General features: G+C 47.1%; 1 long non-coding RNA gene across 2 annotated transcripts in view; it reads right to left on the reverse strand.

Moving 5' to 3' along the window:
* The window catches only part of LOC112547049 (uncharacterized), a 135,295-nt gene that overhangs the window by 42,082 nt on the left and 71,447 nt on the right, over positions 1–21,766 (reverse strand). The window contains exons 2-4 of one of the 2 annotated variants that reach the window (XR_003090792.2): positions 20,997–21,126; positions 3,456–3,541; positions 2,026–2,094 (exon numbers count right to left, since the gene is read on the reverse strand). This is a non-coding gene — a long non-coding RNA (uncharacterized LOC112547049). Of the gene's footprint in view, positions 1–2,025; positions 2,095–3,455; positions 3,542–7,360; positions 8,232–11,643; positions 11,777–20,996; positions 21,127–21,766 lie in introns of those variants that run through there. The other variant, XR_012897220.1, reaches the window with a different exon arrangement.

A 21,766-nucleotide genomic window follows, 5' to 3' on the forward strand; every position in this document is an offset into this window, starting at 1 on the left:
AGTAACCTATCACAGCCCTGTGCCAAACAGCAGGGACACCAGCATGGCCTGCTGGACGAGGGGAGACTGTTCCCTCAGGACTACGTCTGGTCTCAGCAGACGTTCCAGGTCATTCCTCCATAACAGTGCACATGTTACAAAAGCAGCCTGTAGCCAACCACAGAAGAGGGATGAGACGTGCCAACACCAAGCACTCGGGCCAACTGGCTCACCTCTCTGCTGCCATGGCAAAGGCTCAGCTCCGGGGTAGGGGAACTGGGGTGGCTGCTCGGGTTCATGCTGGCCAGCCAAACAATGGATGCAATCCACTACATTTCAGGAATGTCTTGTCATGTGAATCACTGGGCCATTAACCTGAGCAGCCCCAGTGTATCCTCCAGCACCATCAACACTGCCTGCCTCGTCCCCAAGGGAGTAATTAAAAGGGAATCACACAGAGGAATGTGTAATGCATTATTGGATCCTAATAAATACAAGAGCCCTCTAGAGCACTGACAGTGATTTAGAACGGAGCTGCTGGATACGGTGGGGGAGGGAGGAGAGAAGTGGGATTTGTTCTGCTGTTAATTTACAGGACAACAGTCATGTTCCTCTTTATCCCTTTGTCCAGCGAGAAAGGCTTACAAAGGGCGCTGCAGTGAGGAAGGAGCTCAGTTATTTAGCGCCCCATTTAAACTGTGCAATCAACACAGCACAAGCAGTCACCCTCCGCTCTGAAGGTTGTAGCCTCTGCTTACAGGGATACATCACAAGGTGAACAAACATAGCAGCCCTAAAATCTCCTCGAGGGAGAGGCAACTTGTCTAACGGGGCTAGCTCAGGGCTTGGAACCATCACTCCTGGGTTCCGTTTCCAGCTTGGCCAAGGTTCTGTTGTGGGTCTGGGTACGTCACTTCACATCCTGCCTTAATTTCCCATGTTCTAATACTCACTTGGAAGTATTAATTCATGTGTGTACAAGGCTTTGGAGCTACCAGTCCCTCTGCACTGCTAACCATTGTCAAAATAGGGTTAAAAAACAGGTACAGAAGAACAGGTTGTAGCATTAGAAGAAGCAGTCACCTTGTCTCCTCTCTGTTGATAGGGCCTCATCCAAGACACAGATCTTGAGGTGGGGCAGTCGATGATAAAATCAGGAAATAAGTTGCTTTAACTCTTGGGTTAAGCTGATCTAACACCAGCTGGGGGGGGGGGGGGGTTGTTTGCTCCCTAAAGAAACACTCAGATCATCTTGGAAAGCCTTAATTTAATCTGATGTACATTGTGAAGGGAACAAAGTCTAGAAACTAGGATAATAATATTTGATTATAGTTCCTGGGGGCAGATATAAGCAACTAAACATAAATTCCCTTCCCTTTGCTTTGTGCTTCATCCATCATCAGTGAATCTACTCTCATTTTGGTCACTTTGTTCTCCAGGGAGTTGGAGATACAAAAGCCTACCAGGGCAGCTAGTCCATCCCCAGACCCTACAGCACAGAACTCTTCCTGCAAGTTCCACCTACACTCACCTTGCTACAGTGTCACTGCTGGCTTGCAGGGTAAAGGCACTACCAGCATCTTGGGCTTGTGGCACTTAGGAAACCCTACAAAGCCCCAGCCCCCTCCCTGCACTTCTTCAGAATCCACTGATGGGCTGTTTTTGAGCTGACAGCAGATTCCCTTCGCATGGTAGAAGTGGCAGACACTGGGTGCACATGCAGAATTCCAGCATCATCTGGCCCACTGGGGTAACTCTCAGCCATGCCACAATTTTTCTCCTGCTCTGCTACTGGGACACTTGTTGACTGAGAACTGTTTTTTATATAGAAACCTTCATTTCTTCTTTCTTCATTCGTTCTGCAGGCTTTACAAAGCTGTTTCTCAACGCCCCAGTGTGCATGCTTCGTTAAACCACAAACTAGGCTGCAATTAAATCAAATTCCAGAGAAACTTCTTCCAGCATCTTACTTGGTACCTACTGTCAGTTCATCTGTGTAAACTGACTGTGGGAGGAGAATGATTTCCAATAATCCTAGTTACCTACCTGATGGCTGGCCAGGTGTGCAGATCACCTGCCAGGTGCGGTCTGCCCAGCTCTTCTGCAAATGTAGTGCTACAATATTAGCAAAAGACAAACACAAACAGAGAAGCTATAGCTCCATCAGAACTAGTCCTGAGCATGCCTATATGTGAATATTATGCATTTGTATGATAGTAATGAGGTAATTGCACTGAATTATAGTACAGTGGAAGAAAGAATCACAACAGCATCTCAAGGAAGCTTCCCTCCTCTCTATCTTCCCTCCCTCCCCCCAGCCCTCTCCTTCACCCGATAAAATGTTTAGTTTCAGATCAAATAGCTTGACTTGCTGCTAAAGCCAAAGCTTTAGGGCAAGCACCTGGTTCTGATCCTCTTGGCTCTGGAAAACAAGCAGGATTTTTCAGGTCACTTTAGGTTGATGTAAAGTTCAACAATAAATTAAAAATACATCCCTTCCCCCCTTTGTGGTTCAGACTTTAAAGGTACCTTCATCAGCAAGTCTCTGGGAGGGTGAACCAGGAAGAGCTGAATTTCCAGAACAATCCAGAGCCCCTCCCCCCCTTTACCAATTCTGCTGTTAGAGAACCCAGCTCCCATCTGCATGTGTGCACAGGAAAGGCACTGAAACCCAGACAGACAGACAGACAGACAGACAGCCTCGGAGGCAGAACCACTTATATAACATTGAACGACACTCACTACCATGGGGATATGCACCCAACAATGTCTAGGGAGATAAATGCAGCAGAGTGAAGATGAGGTGCAAATTCCACACGCACCTTCTTGACTGTCTATCTCCACAGTCAGGGACTGCCCTGGAACTAAGCGGCACCTGCTTTCTGTGGAGCCCCAGGCTGCCTACACTGGAACCACCCGGGGAACGTGCTGATCCAGCATCTGACACGCAGACAAGAACAGCCCCTTCTGTGCTATGACCTGGCAATATGGACACTGTCATCAGGCATTATCACACAGGGACAATGAGAGACCCGATGCCCCCAACAACAGTAGCACTGACTACGCAAGATGAAGCATCATTGGTTGGTTGCAAAATAAACTTTGTGGAGAACACGCTTTATAAACTTGTGAAAATACATGGATAATAAATAAATAAATTACTCCTATGTGCATCCTGCCCCCTGTTTTCAGGCAGGGAAGCCATTGTGAGAAGAGGGGCAAGAAGTTATAGAACAGCAACAAAGACACAATAAAAAATAAAGATGAATTAAATAACCTTCATCTCCAGTAGGATAAGAAATCTAATACCAGCTTAAGTAACTTAAAAGTTGTTAGCAGTTATATATTACTTGCAACATATTTTACACTAGGCAGCTATGAAAAAAGTCATAAAAATGCAATTAAATGTCTGAACTGTTGCTATTTTGCAAATTAAAACAACACACGGTATCCTTACCTCAGCTTATATTACTTACTTAAGACTTGTGCACAGTTATTTTCACCAGTTTAACCATGCTTCTTTTCCATAAAAAATCTGTTGTTAATGGGTCCTTTGGGAACTCTGAAAATAACAAGATCTTTAATAAAAAAAATTAATAACTGTGAGAGCAAACTCAAGTTGGGAAGTCTTCTTAGAATACATTAAAGGTTCTATTTTGAAAGAAAAAGATTTGCACAGAAAACCTCCATTGTTTGATTTTCTGCCCAGCACTGTGCAGCAGGTAAATCAAAACCACTATTCTTTGCAAGAAAAAGGGGGGAAAGGGCAGTCTCCCGAAGGAGCAGAGTGTATCACTTCTGGGGGTCACTGAAAACCCTACAGGCTGGTCTTGCTGCTACTGAGGGTTAGAAATAAATTACTTCTTGTGATACACTTATGTAACATAGTAAGATCTGCCAGGTAACAAATCAGTTATACATACATTGGTTTTACATTTAGACTCATCTTGTCATTTAAACTTCTAATGGCAGCACTGCTTTCATCTACTTACCCAGAAAAGTATTCAGCAGCTGATTCATTTGAGGTACCAGCATGATAAAAAAAGAGGATATCAATTAAGAGACTCAGGAACGACATCACACAAACAGAGCATGTTAGTATATGCCACTTGCAGGCAGAATGCAGAATTCTGCCCCCCTGTGTGTTCAAAAGCTAATGAGATGCATTCCCAAGTACTTAACAAACAGAGATTGTCATGTATTTGTCAGATCAATGTGCTGGTCTGGCCTCCATCTAGCTACACCCTGGAACTGGATTCATAGATGTCTCACACAATTTTAGAATTTCTGACTCATAAAATCTAGCTGTTGGGATACGCAAGCATAATCCTGCAGGCTATTTCTCTGGTAGTCTGTGTTGTCACCTGTTCTTCCTTTGCTTTGCTTCTTGTTCCCATGGCCAGACTTCTGTTTGCCTAATTCTTCCATGCTCCTCTGATGCACTTAGAAAAGGTGCAAATTCACTTGTGGGTCATGCCTCAAAATTCCAAAACACTCACACAAGAGTGTTAGCAATGTATTCTAGTAGTAGCCATTGATTGTGCTAGGGACCAGCTTGATAATTTGACCAAGGGCTATGTGAACAGTTCAGTGAAAACTCTTGCTGGGGTATATTAGTGGTCATACTGTATATATATACATACCCTATATATATACACCTTCCATCATAGCAGCTTCCCTGTGCTGCTGCCTCTTCCAATAAAAACAGACTCTAGTCAAAGAGAAAAGGCTGGCATATCATACTGAAATGGGGTGATGCCATGCCATACACCGAGGGGACACTTTCCTCGGGACACTGTTCTGTCCCCCAATCCGATCAAGAATACGGCAAAAATGGGAAAGGGGCCTAGAATGCTAAGGGTACGTGTGACGGCGCGTTGGAGTTTTCCCGTCTCCTGCACCCCCGTAGTGGCACAGACAGACTCCACCAGCCAGTAGAATAGAGGGAGTTTATTGCTTCTCCAGGATACAGCACAGCACAGATGTAATCTGGTTACAGGGCAGGCCTAGGATGCCTCAGCTCCTCTTGAGATGGGGGAGCCTGGGCCCCTAAATCCCAGCCCATTGCCTAGGCTGCTTCCTCCATGATACCAGCCAGAAACCTCACCCCCTCACTTCCAGCCCTGCCCCCAGCCAGGGCTCCACTCCCCTTCTTCCCATTGTTCCGCTCCCTGGGAGATAACTGGTCAGACAGGTTCGAAGCCCCCTTGCATAATGACTCATCCCCTGCCCTGCTGGGCTGTGCTGCAGCCAGTGGAGGTAACTCACAACCCAAGCCTAGCAACCAGCAAGGTACCCACACTACGTCACAGTGCGTCTACACTAGCCCCTTAGTTCAAACTAGAGAGACTAATGAGGGTGACTGAAATTGCAAATGAAGCGCGGGATATTTAGCATGTTCCCAGCCAGTCGCCATTTTTGAAAATGACTAGCCCGGAATAACTGCCCGCCTCTACACGCGGCAGAGAAGCGCGATTCCGAGATAACCCCTCAGTTCGAATGAACAGTTAAACCTCAAACCTCTGTTAATTCGAACTAAGGGGTTATCTTGGAATCGCGCTTCTCTGCCGCGTGTAGGAAATAGCACAGGTGCCCTGGTGGCCACTCCATACAAAGTAATCAGGACTCTCTAAATCCTGTCTCCTCTTAAAGCTGCAGGCCCCCTGGACAAGCCTTATAGCAGGAAGCTGGCTTCAGAGCAGTACCTCACCGCAGGGCTCTCCTTGCCACAGGCCTTGCCAGCCATGGCTGAGCCTCAAGCCCCCTGCGACATCCCTGGCTCTCGCAGGGAGCAGCCATGGGGTCCCAGGACCCACCCAGGGGACCAAGAGGTGCACACCCTGCTGGTCCCGACTGGAGATCCTGTCCCTCCTTGAGCTGTGGGGCGAGGAGGAGACCTTGCAGGATCTCCAGTCCACGTGCCGAAATGCAGACATTTATGGCCAGACGCCCTACTCCCAGGTGGACCTTGGAAAAGGTCTGGAGTAAAGGAGCTCTGCCAGGGATATGTCTGGGCCACAGAACGCAGCCCCATTAGCAGGAGCTGCACCAGATCCTGGGGGATGGGGAAATGTCTTCCCCACCCGTCCTGGAGACCCCCATCATGACCTCCGCGTAGGAGGAGCAGGAAGGCCAAGGCCAACCGGAGGAGGAGGAGACAGACACCGTAACCTTGTCCCTGGAGACGGTACCAGTGACCCAGGATGTCTCCCAGGCCGCCTCAGAAGCCTGGGAGGGATCTTCAGTGAGTGGTCTCACTTTGTCACACACACAGGGGCGAGTGTCGCTCAGGCTGGACATCGAGCTGTGGTCCGTGCGCGGGCAACCACATGCAGCGTTAGTGTTCAGCATGCAGACGCAGCACAAGAGGCTACTCACGTCCTGCTACGGGGGGGGAGGGTGGGGTGCCATGGTGGGAAGCAGGCTAGCCACAAGGGTGCAGGCACGACCCCACACAGAGTGCTGCACACAGCATGCAGGCATGCCTGCACATGGGAGCCAGCAGCCGCTCCCGTACACAGCGCTGCGAGCTGCACCTGTGGGTGCAGACCCCAGGGAGGCCCAGGCTGCTCCCAGCTCCTCTGCCACCCATGAGGGGATCCCACTGTGGCTGGACACTTCCCTTGCCTGCTTGTCCGTGGGCCGGAGGGGGGTGAGGATGGGAAGCGGGCAGCACGGTCCCCTGGGCACGTTGGGGCCCCTGTGAGACATGGCCCGCTGTGCAGGATATCCCCCTCCTCTGGCCTGAGGACTGTTGGTCACTCCTCACAGAGGAGGGTGCGGCCTCAGGGACAGTGTCTGCAGGGATGACTGGCCCCCTCTCCCTCTGTGTTCTCCACAGCTGGACCAGCTGGGACTGAGGGGCGAGCCTCACCACCGCAGCCACCTGTCAGAGCCCAGGGGACCCGAAAGTGTGCCAGGGTCCACAAAGACCTGATGCACCAGCACATCAGTGTCCTGCACAACATCCACCGGACCCTGGCGCACAAGGTCCGCGAGGGACCAACTGATGCAATGGTGTGACAACATGTGTGTCACGCATGATGGCACACCCGCCTGATGCCGCTGCTCCTGGCTCCCACCCTCCGCCCCCCCCACTATGCCCATTGCCCCTCCGCCTGCCCCCCCTGTTATGCCTCTGCTCCTTCCCCAGGTGATGACCATAGCCCCTCCCCTAGCAATGCCCATGCCTCCACCCCAAGTGATGCCTATGCCCCCTCCCTATACACCCCCACCATCCCTGCCCCTGCTCCAGCCCCCCCTCCCCGTCCAACCCCCTGCACCACTCACCCCTTCCAGTCCTGAGCTCCCTCCCCTCCCCATTATCAGCCCCCTCCCCCTGCACACCTTTTTTTAATGTGATATAAAGACAGACTGTGTTTTGTTCAAAATCAAACAGGTGTTTTTATTGAGAGGTCAGGGAAGGGGAGAAGGGAGGGATGGTGGTGAAGAAGGGATAAGGCAGCAAGCCAGAGGCCCCTATTGGGGAGGCCTTGGGGAGAGTTATTGGGGTCCTTCAGGGCCTCTGGGATGTGCACCCGGCCTGATGGACCTGTCGGATGGCAGCTGTCTTCGGCTGCTCGAACACTTGCCCCTCATGGCTTGTGTCTGCCCCCCACCCTGGGAGGAAGGCCTTCCCTTCCTCTACACAATGTTGTGGAGGATACATCATGCTGACATCACCTTGGGGATGCTGTGCTCCCCCATGTCCAGGCAGGTGACAGAAGGCACCTGAACCGCGCCTTGAGGTGACAGAAGGCACACTCCACCTGAATCCTGGCCCAGTTCAGGTGGGCATTAAATTGGTCCCTGCTGGGATCCAGGTGGCTGGTGTATAGCTTCATAAGCCACGGCATGAGGAGGTAGGCCGCGTTCCCCACGATGCACAGTGGCATCTGCACATCCCCAATGGCAAGTTCACAGCGGGGGAAAAATGTGTCCACCTCCAGCTTGCAGTACAGGCTGGAGTTTCTGAAGACTCAGGCATCATGCGCCCTGCCCAACCACCCGCCAAAAATGTCTGTAAAGTGTCCCCACAGGTCAACCAGGGCCTACAGCACCATCGAAAAGTAGCACTTCTGATTACTATGCTGGGCCGCTCGATGGTCCGGTGCGCGGATCGGGATGTGCGTCCCATTGATCGCTCCCCTGCAGTTCGGGAACCCCCGGGCAGCCAATCCGGCCACAGTCCCCTCCAGGTCTCCCAGACGGATGATCTTCCGCAGCAGGAGGGAGTCGATGGCCCTCACAACCTGCAGAAGGAGACAAACAAACACACAAAGCAGAGAATGAGAGAGGGAGTGCCTCAGCCCTTGGGAAGTGCTCACCCTGCTCCCTTTCCCTGCCCCCCTCAAACACTCCAGGAGCCACTCCCTAGGGGGTCGCCCCCCCAGCAGCAGGACTGTGTGAGGGCGGGATGGCACAACCTCCCCAGGGATGGGGTTTACCCCCTACCTCCACTCCCCCCCACAGCTCCCAACACTCCTTTCCCGAGAGACCCCCTTTTCCAGGACTCCCCACCCCCCATGCAGGGACTGCAGCCCCAGAGCGCCTTACCTCCATAAGGAGGGCCCCAATGGTGGACTTCCCCATGCTGGACTGGTTGCCCACCAACTGGTAGCTGTCTGGGGCAGCGAGCTTTCAGAGTGTGATTGCGACCTGCGTCTCCGGGGGATGGCAGGCTGCAGGTGGGTGTCGCATCTCCAGAGGGCAGGGGCGAGCCAGGCACACAGCTCCAAAAAGGTGGCCTTCTGCATGCAGAAGTTTTGGAGCCACTGCTGGTTGTCCCACTGCTCCATGACCAGCCAGTCCCACCAGTCCAAACTGGTGTTGAGCCTCCAAAATCTCTTCTCAACTATGGGTTACGGATGCCAGAGTAGAGCACCCACACCCAGAGAGAGAGTCCCCAGAATGAACTCGGGGTCCAGCTCATTCAGAACCAGGAATGCAGCTGGCACAAAATGCTGCAAAAACTGCAGCATGGCCGTGAGGGGCCATTGCATGCCCAGGGATAGCTCCGGTTCCATGGCACAAAGAACGAAACTGCAGCATGGCCGTGAGGGGCCATTGCATGCCCAGGGATAGCTCCGGTTCCATGGCACAAAGAACGAAACTGCAGCATGGCCGTGAGGGGCCATTGCATGCCCAGGGATAGCTCCGGTTCCATGGCACAAAGAACGAAACTGGAGCATCCAAGAAAGAAGAGGGCAAGCACAACAGGCACTGAGAGATTTGCTGTCCCTCGCAGAGGTAGCGAGCAGGCAGCAGAAGCACAGAAACGGCTGTACTGGGGGTCCCTTTAACCACGAGTCTCTGCAAGGCTCTGGCACCAGCACTTGGAAGCAACTGGTGACTTAAAGCCCTGGCTGAAGTGGTTCCGGGTGGCCTTTTATAAAACAGAGCGTCCCATCCATCTGGACAAGCTCTTTTGAAAAAGCACATGATGTTTTCGCTGCGCTTTTGTGTGTGGACGCGCTTTCAGAAGAAGTTTTTTCGGAAGATCTCTTCCAAAAAAGGCTTCTTCAGACAGAAGCCCACAGTCTAGATGTAGCCATAGAGGCCTGGAACATGCCATGCGAGGAGGATCTAGCAGATGAGAACACTGACTGCAGGTCACACCTATTTCCGTGGCAAGTGTACGGGCATACTGAATTGAAATACCTTCCTTCAGAGGCTGCTCCGTCCTCATGCCCCCAGGATGCACAGTGCCCAAAGCAGGGAAAGAGAGACAGCATTGCTGTCACCCCTCCATGCACGCAAAGGGAGCAGGCTGAACCCTACAGAGGGGCAGTAACAAGTGTTCAGAATGTGCTGTGTCCCAGGGAAATGTTCTTTATGCTCCCCAGGCATGCAACGATCCATCCTGCCCTCAAAAAAGGATCAGACACCGATGGTGCATCTATACAGCACCCAAAACTCAAAATAAAATCTGCAGTTCGTGCTATGCAAATTACGCATCTTACTGCAAAACTATTTCAAAATTGCTTATTTTGAAACTTGGCACGTCTACACAGCACCAAATTTCAAAATAATGGCTATTTTGAGCCATCCCATATCCTCGTGCAACGAGGTTTACTGGGAAGGCAAAATAGCGTGCCCCTTATTTTGAAAAATATTTCAAAATAATGGGTGGCTTGTGTAGACGCAGGGTAGCTATTTCGGGATACCTCTGGTATCCCGAAATAGCTGTGCAGTGTACAGGACTCCTAGATGGATAATGCAAATATCTGCACTTACAGTAACGGAGATACAAATTATGCAAAGCCATCCTGCTTCAGAACGTAGGACAAACACCAGCTTCCCCAGAGGCAAATTATCACCTAATCATCAGTTACAGGTTCTGAACCTTCTTGAGTAGCATCTGCCACTGATTTCTGCAGAAGGTAGAAGACCAGAAACCATCAATCTGAACAGTGTGGCTGCTGCCATAGCCCTGAACTCAGAGTTCCCATGGAGGCTTACCACCATGGGGTATGTCTAGACTGCATACTTCTGTCGGCAGAGGGATGCCGATTAGGCAGGTCGACATTGCAAAGGAAGCGGAGATTTAAATATCCAGCGCCTAATTTGCATAAAAATGTCCTCCGCGTTTTGCCGACTCAGCACTTTGTTGGCAAAAAGCAGCAGTCTAGAGGGAGATCTCTAGACTTTTTCGACAGATCCTGTAAACCTACTTGCAGGAGGCAGAAGGGATCTGCAAATTAGGCACGGGATATTTAAATCTCTGCCTCATTTGCAATGTCGACCTGCCTAACCTGTATCCCTCTGCCGACACAGGGATGCATTCTAGACATACCCTTGCTGTTGGACTGTTTGTTTCAAAGTCCACATGTCTGTCTCCAGATTTCTAGACCCAGGATTGGACTGAATCATTCAGATTCAGTGACCTCTCCATGGCAGCGCAGGCATGTGGGAATCAGTTCTCTCCTGCTTTTGCTTGAATTCACGCGGTTCTGACCCAAAGCATGGCAGGCTTTCCAGACAGTGTGTCTCTCAGAAGCAGCACACAGTACACACGAAGTCAAAGAACAGCCAGTGTGGGAGACAGAGAAAATGCCAGAGGTGGAAAGATTTCTATTTCACACCGTTAACAACCCTGGCTAGCATTTCTTTAGCAGGCTGTGACAACTCGTGGGATACTATCACTCACTTCCCAACAGACTGTTAATGCTTAATTCTTCTTCCTCTTTGCTGCTGAGTCCAACTAAGATGTCTGGATGTTATTGGGGATTGATGTGAACTGACTAAATCTGCTTGCTGCTAAAAATCCTGGAATTTACAGAACTAGTATGAAATGACCACAAGCAGCTGACCACAGGGGAAAATCTATAGATGTTAAAAAACCCAACAAAACCCTTGATGGCTTCTGTAGCTCTGAGCCTCACAGTTATTCCCACTGCAAATGCTGCTGCCTTCCTCAGCACAGAAAATGTAAGTGCGAGGGATATGAGACAGGACCACGGGCTGGGAAATATCAGTTAGTAGGTCTCTCAGTATGCCCAGAGGAACCACAGAGGAGGAGTTCCACTTAGCGAAGGGCGGGAAGCAAAATCTGCTGCAGGAATAAATCAGCGGCTGCGGCGAGGTGAGTAGCAGTCTTACTGCTTTCCCATTGCTCAGCTGTCGTAGGAACCAAGGACGCCTTGATGCATTACACTCGCTTACCGAGATGGAAGAAGATTATGAGGGTTTGTTGCTACATCCTGCATGAGCCACCAAGACAAATGGGTAGAACGCCCAGGTGTTCATCACCCTTTGCAAACTGGAAGAGATGAGATGTGGCACCCGAAAGGGGATCCTGGAACACACAGAAGGGATAAGCCCCACAAAGGGGAATGAGGGCTGATTCATTCATTAACTAAATCTCTTTGAAGCAAAGGGAGCCATTCTGTAAAACTCTAGTTCAGCTTTCCAAATACATTCTGTCTAGATCTCCCATGAATACACTCCAGTGTGCAAGGTTGCATAGACACATGGATGGCCAGTGCATGGAGCAAAGGGCCCTGGAAACAGGTGATAATATGCAGGTGAATAGTGATGCTGAATGTGTCACTTTGGGTGCCTATGGCCCCCCACATTATGCTCTCCAATCTCTCTTGTTGGACAGTACTTCTGAATGGAGTGGCATGTATGTTGTAACTCAGCATTACATTAAATGAAGCTACAGTACCACTCCCAAGAGACATTGCCCCTGGAGATTTGGGTTTGTCTGTTTGCTTTACTATGTTTTAGCAGTTATGCACCAGCAGAAAAAAAGGGGGGGGGGGATATTTGGTAGAATACACAGGTTCCATGATGTGATGAGAACTCAGCATAGGAGGAATCCTCACACATGTGGGCTATTACAGCTCATCTTTAATATCCTAAACTGAAGAATCTTGGCATGGAAGATATTTTACAAACTAAAACCTTCTCTGCAGAGGCACATAAAAAATAGCAGGGTTCTATTATTATTGTGCTTTATTATTTGTTTCTAGCAGCACCCATAGGCTATGTTTACACTGCAATGCTATTTTGGGATACCAGAGTATCCCGAAATAGCTATCCCTCATCTTCACAGCAAGCCCATTATTTCGGGCTCGCTATTCCGACATCCCTGTAAACCTCATTCTACAAGGAGTAAGAAACGTTTCAGAACAGCACTTTATTTCAAAATTTGGCACATGACGAAATAAGCTATTTCAAAATAGCATTGAAATAAGATACGCAATTTGTGTAGTTCAAATTGCATACCTTATTTCAAGTTATGGTGCAGTGCAGATGCACCCATAATGTGCTAGACATTATACATAGATAAAAGAGGGAAAGTTAATAAAGGTAACCTAAAGTGGAAAAAAGAGTGTAGATTTTTTTTCTGATCTCTTAATTCATGAAGTTGTTAAAGAGCTGAGTCTCACAACACTATTTATGGTAAGATGCATTTGGTAATGGTAAGTACTTATACTTACACTACATGTTAGAGACTGAAAACTACCCCATTTTTAAAACTGAAGATTGCTGACAATTTTTATTTAGTCGAGCGACAATGAATTCCAATTCCTAGTTCTTTGATAGCTGAGGGCAGCCTCAGTGGATTCAAAGCAGAATGCTGGTACTGACAAAATTAAAAGATTAGAAGATCATAAGTTACAGAACTGCTCTCTTGCTCTCCCTCCGAAGAGCAATTTTGGGTAACTTAGAACTTTCTTAATACACAGAGAAGTAACTTGGTTAGCTAATGAAACTGACATCTGGTGCTCAAAAAGAGCCAAGAATGTTATTGTAGAGGTCACAAGGTGAGTCGCATAGTCACAGAATAAAATGAACCAGGAGATCACATGTACAGAGTATCACATTTCTGAACATATCCTTGACATCCTGTCATATACAAATCACCACTATTATAAATGAGTCATAATAGCACTTCCCTTTTACTGTTGTGCTTTAATGTACAGTATTTCTCCAAGGAAATTCCTACGTCGAAGAGTCTTGAAGCTGATTATTTTTAAAGCAACATGCTCAATAAAAATAGTACAAGCTAAGAATTTGAACCTCATTACTATGGTAACAAATAACAGTGTAGCCAGGAGAGTAGATTTACATGAGACAATAAGCAAAAACCCAGCCACATCCTCCTCTGTACATTTAAAGGCAACACCAGAAGAGATGATGGGGGAACCCAAAAGGTTTGGAGGTTCAGTTTACAGCATGAGGGTCCAAAAGCTTTAGCACTTCTCCGCTGGCTTTCCACACATATCCATAACTTCGGGAAGTGTGCATGAATGATCAGACTCCCACGTGACAATCACCATGAAACAGCCAGGCAATAAAGAGAGAAATTATGTCCCACACTTCCTGGTTTAGGCAGCTCAGAAGAGTTTTTTCTTGCTGTGTGTTGTGCTCCTGTTTCGCCTCCTGGTGGAAACCAATGAATTACAGAGGTACTCGAGAACAAGAGTGAACAAAACAATGCTGCTAAATTAAAGACAAGCCGACCAGAACTTTGGACCTTTCCTGCAGCCCATCCTTGGGCCTTTCTGGAAATGCTGGTAAGTTCAGTACTGCTTCTCTCAGGCTATGTCTACACTGCAAGATTTTTGCGCAAAAATAGCCGTTTTTGTGCAAAAACCTGCAGAGCATCCACACCTCAAATGCACTTTTGCACACGTTAATCAGCAGTAAAACGGCAAAACAAGAGGGCTTTTGCCGGTTTAGGTAAACCTCCTTCTACGAGGCTTAACTCCCTTTTGCGCTACAGCTACTGCGCAAAAAGGCAAGCGTGGACGCTCCAGAGGGGTTTTTTACACAAGAAACCCCTATGGGAAAAAGCATAGGTGCTCTGATAGCCATTCTGTGAATGGCCATCAGAGCTTTCTTGAGCAAGAGCGTCCATGCAGCGTGGATGCTCTCTTGGCAAAAGCACATCACTTTTGTGATGTGCTTTGAGGTGTGGACGTGCTCTTGTGCAAGAAATTTTTGCGCAAAAACCCTTGCACAAGAAGCCTGCAGTGTAGATGTAGCCTCAGACATGAGTTCTGGACCATTCCTGCTGCTCCTAGGAGCTTCCCTTGCAGAGATTCCCCAGAGGATGCAGCATCCTGGAAACCTTCAACTCTCCCAAAGTCTGGAGCTGCTCAACTGTGCTGTATAAGTTTGTTAGTCTTTAAAGTGCTACATTGTCCTGCATTTTGTATAAGTTTGGGGCACTAATGCATTGGAGACCCCTGAAAGCTGAAATTTACTGCGTGGCAGCAAACCCAGAACTGACAGTTTCTGGGTGCCAACTTTCCAGGATTGTCCTAGAGTCTCCAAGAATGAAAGATTAAACTTTAATTAAAGATTTGGTCACATGATGAACCCTTCAGGAACATTTCCAAACAAAACTGGCAACCCGAGCTGGTTGGGGGGCTGTGGAGATGCCAAAGAAGGGCACTGCTTTTGCCGTGGGCTGGGGGTGGGAAGTTCCCATCAGCAAGGTTTGGAGTTTGAGCAGCTGGATTGCTTAATCTTTTCCTCATCCGAATGCGAGAGCAGGAAAAATGTGCTCCTCAGCTGCCTCATCCTGGCGCATGCTGCTTGTAAACCTGAGATAAGCCCTGTAAGGTGTGGAGGTTCATCTGACATTGTGGATGGGCTTTGTACCCAGTCGCAACACACGTCTCTCTGAGACAATGCCTCCGCCTTGACTCAGTGGGGTTCTCAGCTTTGCTGTGTCTGTCTATGACATTGCAAAATGCGCGCACATACCCAACACTGCCAAAGCCATGCCTTCAAAACCATGAGGCAGGCCACAAAAAATAAAGAGTTTTTAAACGTAATAATGGTTGGGTTCTTTTTCCTTTTCTTATGGATTCTAAAGCTTCAGGGGGTCACATTTTTCAGACTTTTCCCCCCAGGCATGAGGATTGGAAACTTATGCTTTAAAAATGAAAGCTAAGAGTCTCACAAGATCACATGACTCCTTGAGCTGCAGCTTGCACAGAAACTCCAGAAGGCAGAAGTACCCTCCAGAGCCTCTCATTTGTAGTCCAGGGTACTAAAGAGCATGATGGCTACGTAAAATATGGAAAAGGGTGAACAGTGCATGCACATTATATAATATTTTAAAAATTAGTGTTGTAACCACACACACAATATAGATGATTAAGTGCTACAGAAAATACATAGTCTGTAGCCACATTGTTTTTTACATGGTGATTTAAATGATGATTAACAGAACTTCTTGAAATGTTGGTAGTTCATTAGGAGTCACTCTAGGTATTGATAATGATATAGAGCTTTCAAACCTAGACCACTGGTTAAATCCACCTCAATTCACCTGAACCCCTCTTCCCCGACGGGTGAATGCCCAATCCATGGCAGCTGATTCCACAGACAAAAGGGGAGCAAACTGGAACCCCTGCACTGAGGTACCATTTGTACATCTGTTGCTGCTCCCTGCATATCCCTAACCCATGGTGCACACGGAGCTAGTCAGATGCTGAGGGTGTTGATGGACTCTCTCATTTCACAGTAATCGGCCTCACAGAAGTGGGCTGTGCCCAGGAAAGCTCATGATCCCATCGACGTGTTTTGTTAGTCTATGAAGTGCTACCAGACTATTTGCTGTTTTTTAAGTTTATCCTGTACAGACGAACTCGGCTACCCCGTGAAGCTTCAGATCTCATCAAGTGTGTCATGCAGAAGCTGGGCAGCCCGCCTCCCCTGGCTCCATGGCAGAGCTGTGCTCATTGTCCCAGTAAGGGAAACGTTCCCAACCCCATCCTCTGTAAGGGAGGGCCCTGCAAAAGGGAGCTCAAGCCTGTCCCACACACAGTGAATTCCAACCCAAGGACACCAGGCAAAGGCTCCACATTCACTAGAATGCTCCTCCCAAAAGATGTTTCCAACCTTCACTGGGGTCTTCATTAAAAAAATAAAACAAAAATGGGTTTAATGTAAACTATGTAAATGAAGGTTTCTGTGCACCTGCCATCATTACGACAGCCCTGCCCCCAATGGAAATCTGCCATGTCACCTGTCACAATATAGTGTCCTAGAAAATAAAACTATCACCCTGCAGACAGGAAGTAGGAAACAAAAGTAGAATATCCACACTATATCCACAGCTGTGGTAGCATCACCAGACTTGCACAAGGTCACTGAGAAGCCCTCCCCTTTCATATTTATCTGTGTGCAGAGGGCTATGGGGCTTTGATCATCATACCAACGAACTTCACCTTCCAAACCACAATGTGCAACCTCTTGCCAAAGCAGCCGGACAGTGCCGGCAGACCTGCTCCTCCGAGCCCTGGGGCATGGGCTGTGCTTAAATCCCAGCTTCCACCTAGTCCCTTTTGTCTCTTCACATTCAGGAGAAAGTGACGCAGCAGCAGCTCATTCCCTGCTGCTTCTTAAGGACACATTTCTCCTTTTGTGACCCAGTACAGGGCAGCCACTGCTACTGTTCATGAACAAAGGCCAATGCTTTGGCAAAAAGCCTTTCCACTACCTGCCAAAGAGGTGACTTGAAAGAGTGCCGTTGTTTAATGTGGAGAAGGGAACAGAGAATGCCCTTCTATGGGACTGAATGCTGAAAGCGCAGAATCTACAGGAGACAAGAGAAGAGAGCAGCTACTAGCGTGATGAACATGATATAAAAGACAATATAGAATAGACCCCTCCCACACTCTCCGCCTTGAGCCCTACCTAAGAGTACCTAACACTCCATAACACACCTAACACTCTGCTCTCCATTACAAAGGCAGGTTCTTCATAAACCCCATTATTTAATGGCTGGCTCAAGGTTGAAGCATGAGATTTTATCTTTCTCTTACCTTATACAACGTATCTCTAAATGTCACTTTTATCCATATCAATGTCTAACTTTTTTAAAACCCGTCCAAGCAGACTCAATGATAGCTTGTGACAAGGAAGCCAACAAGATGACTACAGGTTAAAAAAAAGGGGTGGGGGGTTCTTTTGATTGATCTGTTCCTTTTTTACTTACATTCTCTTGTTGTTGTATTTATTATGAAAAGAGTAAACAAGAGCACCTCACTGACCTTCTCTAGACCCGTGTTTCTCAACCAATGGTACGAGTACGCTTAGGGGTACTCGAGAGAAGTCTGGGGGGTATGTCAACACAACTGAAATTTGGAGAAAACTGAATTTTTGTTTTAAGTTTTACAGTGCTTTATTATTTTTGTACTTTTTACACCCAAAAATGTCATCGCCCGCTCAGCTACAATTAAGCTATTTAAACAAATGTGTTGCAATGGTAGAAAAAAAATGTATGTGTCTGAAAACTGTAGGTACTGGGGGTAGTTTATAAAAAAAGGTTGAGAAACACTGGTCTAGACCATTCATGATTTGCCTTCCCTTATCACATGCCTGTTTTTCCATCTCTTCTCCCATTAAGCAGTTCTAACTCATTTGCATTCTTGTCAGGTCGCTAAACATTTTATCATCCATCTATGGTCCCACTTCAATTTGTGCAGGGTCATTTTGACATACAGAGAGAAGAGCTGTGCTCAGTAACTCACAGCCCCCAAGTTACAGAATGGCACTGTAATGTTTTCAGTATGATTATTTTTATCTATCATTTTTGCTACCCTCTCTAGTTAACTCTCTATGCACACACAAAACTACTTGACTTCCATACATCTATATTTACTGTGCGCTCTCTGATTATTTTACTGAATCTGTCTAGAGAACTCTTAAACTGCCCTAGGAACCATTTATACCCTCCTGTTATGACTACCTTTGCCATTGCCTGCTCATTGTGATTACAAAAGATCGTATTAGGGCAACAACAGTCATACTGCACCAGATTTGTTTCAGGTCTGTTGTGATATTGTATATTCAGTAATGCGGTGTGTGATATCAATATGTTCAGAATTCTACCAGGAGTATGTGAGAATGTTCCCAATGCCATACCAGGCACCCAAATTTCAAAACAACTACTAGTTTGCTAAGAAGCGAAACCATGCACTGCTGCTTCAGGCTTTGTATCGGTTATTGTCTTAGGAACAAGGGTTTTTCAAAATATATTTTATTTATAATTTTAATTTCTGACATTGTCATGGTGAGTTTCTTAGTCTGACTGGCAAAAGCAGAAACCTTGATTGTGCATTCTTTACTTTTAAGGCTTGTACTAATAGGAACAACATTTTAAAAACCTTGGTCTGTGCCCATGAAAGCTCATGGTCCCATCTACATGTTTTGTTAGTCTCTAAGGTGCTACTAGACTATTTGTTGTTTTTTAAGTTTTTCCAGTTACAGACTAACTCCACTACGGCTTTTGTCTCTAATGTAATGATATTTTTTTCCTCAGGCAGTTATGTTCATGTTACTTCAGAGCCATGCTCTTTACAAAATTCACACTTGAACCACAGAACACTCCTCAGTTAATAACATGAGCTCATTTGAGTTTATCTCCAGCTGTGATTGTTTGAGAGAAATGACAAAGAAAAGCTTTTCCTCTAACTATGTCCAAAAGCCCAAATGCCAGTCTCAGGGGCACAGTGGGGCAAACCTCCCAGCCTTGTTTACTTGGTCGCTTTGTGTTATTTGCCCTGGAGTTCTGGGAGCAAATACTTACCAGCAGCCAGGAAATTAGGGCAACTTTCTGACTAACATCAAAAGTCTACAGTACCTAGACTCAGTTAGGATGGAAATAGATTACATGGGGCTTATAATGTCATTGCTGACATCCACTTTGCTCAATGCAACCTGCTAATGCCAGAGGTTTTAGCCTTAACTGCAGTGTCAGGGAGGTGGAATTAAGATACATATCAACATTGGTTGCACTGTACTAATGTATTCATTTTCTTAGGAAAGAGGCCAGAAAATTCCAGAAAAAGCACTTTCCCAAAGCCAATTACCGGGGGAGGGGGGTGTCACTAGCCCTGACAGGGTTGTTTAGATAGACGGTTGTGGGTTTGGTTTTCCATTGTAACCTAATCACTCTTCAGATCATAATGGAGCTTTTGTGGATTGGGTAGCCCTCCTGCCCACCCCACTGCCAGCTAAACCTGTCTTTGCTGCCTACACACCAGCAATGAGGTCAGTTACTTGTAGCTAAAATCCAGGGCACTTCAGTGTTCCCTGTAAGCCATGTGTTGGTGAGGCCGCCCAGGAGAGATTCAAATGCCACCCAGCTGCTTAGCAGAACGCCCAGAGCTAGGTTTTTGTTTCTATGCCTTGAAGCACATATAACATTTATTCCATGCATGGATGGGGAAAATCTGCAAATGGATGGAAAAGATTCAGGGCTACTCAACATGCAGTCTGCGGCCCGTTCGTTTGCAGCCCGCGGTGCGGTTTGAGTTTATGCGGGACTCAACCCGCGGCCCACGGGTAGGATCCTTTGAACATGGCCTCCACTGGGAACACGCTCCACAATGGCGAGGCGTCTCCCAGGCAGGGTGAGCACTGAAAAACGCAAGTGGACAGGCTGGCTGGAATAGACTGGGGACAGGGTGTTGGCGTTTCTAGCCCCCAGAGAGAAGATATTGGGAGTTCCAGGATATTGTGGGAAGTGCTTTGTATTCATGCCCCTTAGTGTGAAAGAAGCTATTTGCATATATTTGCATATATATTTGCATGTATATGCAACCACACTTAACCTTGGCATGTGCTATATCATTGTGGCATCCAGGGCTTCCAAAGTTGAGTAGCCCTGGATTAGAGGGGACATCGCAGGGTAGCCTGACTCATCAAGCAATTCACACCAACCATACACACATAACAAGGAATCTGTTCCTTTGGTAAGAAAATAATGAAGATTATAGACCTGATCTCTCTCAGTTCACCCAGCACTCACTGTCCTAGGCAACTTTGACCCCAGGAATTTTTCCAAACTCAGTTGTCGCTTCACTCAGACATAAATGCTTCCAGCTCAATAATGGCTCTTCTGGGGAATCACCGACAAGATGGTTATAACATGGGCAATACAGGAAAGGCTATTTAAAAAAAAATTCTTCATCTGTGATGCTGCAGCATTCCCCTGGATGTGTTTGCTGGAATGACAGCTCAGTTCCTGCATGCATGCTTTTGTCAGCCATGCTCTAACTGCCACCAGTCTACCTAATTCCACTGCACCCACTGCTGGAGCATGTGGGTGCAGACCTTTGTCACTGCTTTGGCTCTGGACATTTACGGCAGCTAGCATTTGGTTGCTACTACCTTTCTGAGTATCTTCTCTTGTAACCAGCGACAAATGAGCAAGTCTGCTTTGAAACCAGAACTGAAAAATATTACCAGGATTATCTTGCATGTCACAGTTGCTCTCCAGTCACTTAACAATCACTCAAAGAAATGATATAAAATATCACTTTTTTACATAGAAGAATAATAGAGTGTTTGTCAGTCAATTCTGGGCTGACTGAGCCCCTTTAACTGTCTGAAACCAGAGTCCCTTTTTCTCTAAACCTCCCGAGAAAATGTTGACAAAACAGGCAATTTTCTGTAATTTCCCTGCAAGCTTCTGTCAGCATGAGAGGCAGTCAGAGCCCACTCATTTCAGATAACGCCACTGGGTAACCTTTGACATTTACCTTCTCGCTGACTTGGGAGGCTCCTGGAAGTGTAACAGTTGTGTCTTTCAGGTTGCAGGATGCAGGCCTACAATTTGGATCTTAGTTCACTGAAGGCAGCCTTTGTTTCCCAGCTGGCTAAGGAGCTCTTCTAAAAGGGATAAGAAATGTAGTTAATAGCTCAAGAGTGGCCTAATCATCAACTGCCATTACCCCTCCAATATTAGCAGGGATGACAGACTTATCAATAACAGAGCCCCAGGTGAGGTACATGAGCCGATAATGTGAATTTCGGCTTGATCTCTGCTCTGCTGCACACAGCACTCATTTAAAAGAAGCACCAGTGTCTATTTTTTACTTCATATCGTGCCAAAAATCAGTCAGCTGCAGAGCTTTTGTTGTGTTTTTCTATCTTAAACCACAATTTGAACAATTTCATTTATAAAGCAGAGATGAAAACCTGAGAACTATGCCAGTAAATAGCTTACCCAGAGATGCCCCCTGTGCATTTATTTCCATATGGGATAATAATGATGGAGAGCCTCTCCGTCTCACGATGCATATATGCAGAGTTACACACCGATAAACACACATGCACCATGTGCAGCGTGTGTGTGTGGGGTGCAAGTATTGTTCTCTGTAACTGAACAGAAGTTTAAAAGCAAAACATGACATGGGTTATCCATGAGGGATGCTTGAACAAAAGGTATCAACATTTGTTTAATCAAAATCCATCCTTTCATTAAAAATAAAATGTGCTCATTCGTCACTGACCATTCATTGTATTCACA

The sequence above is a fragment of the Pelodiscus sinensis genome, chromosome 22 (genome assembly GCF_049634645.1).
Source record: "Pelodiscus sinensis isolate JC-2024 chromosome 22, ASM4963464v1, whole genome shotgun sequence".
Classification (NCBI taxonomy): domain Eukaryota; kingdom Metazoa; phylum Chordata; order Testudines; family Trionychidae; genus Pelodiscus; species Pelodiscus sinensis.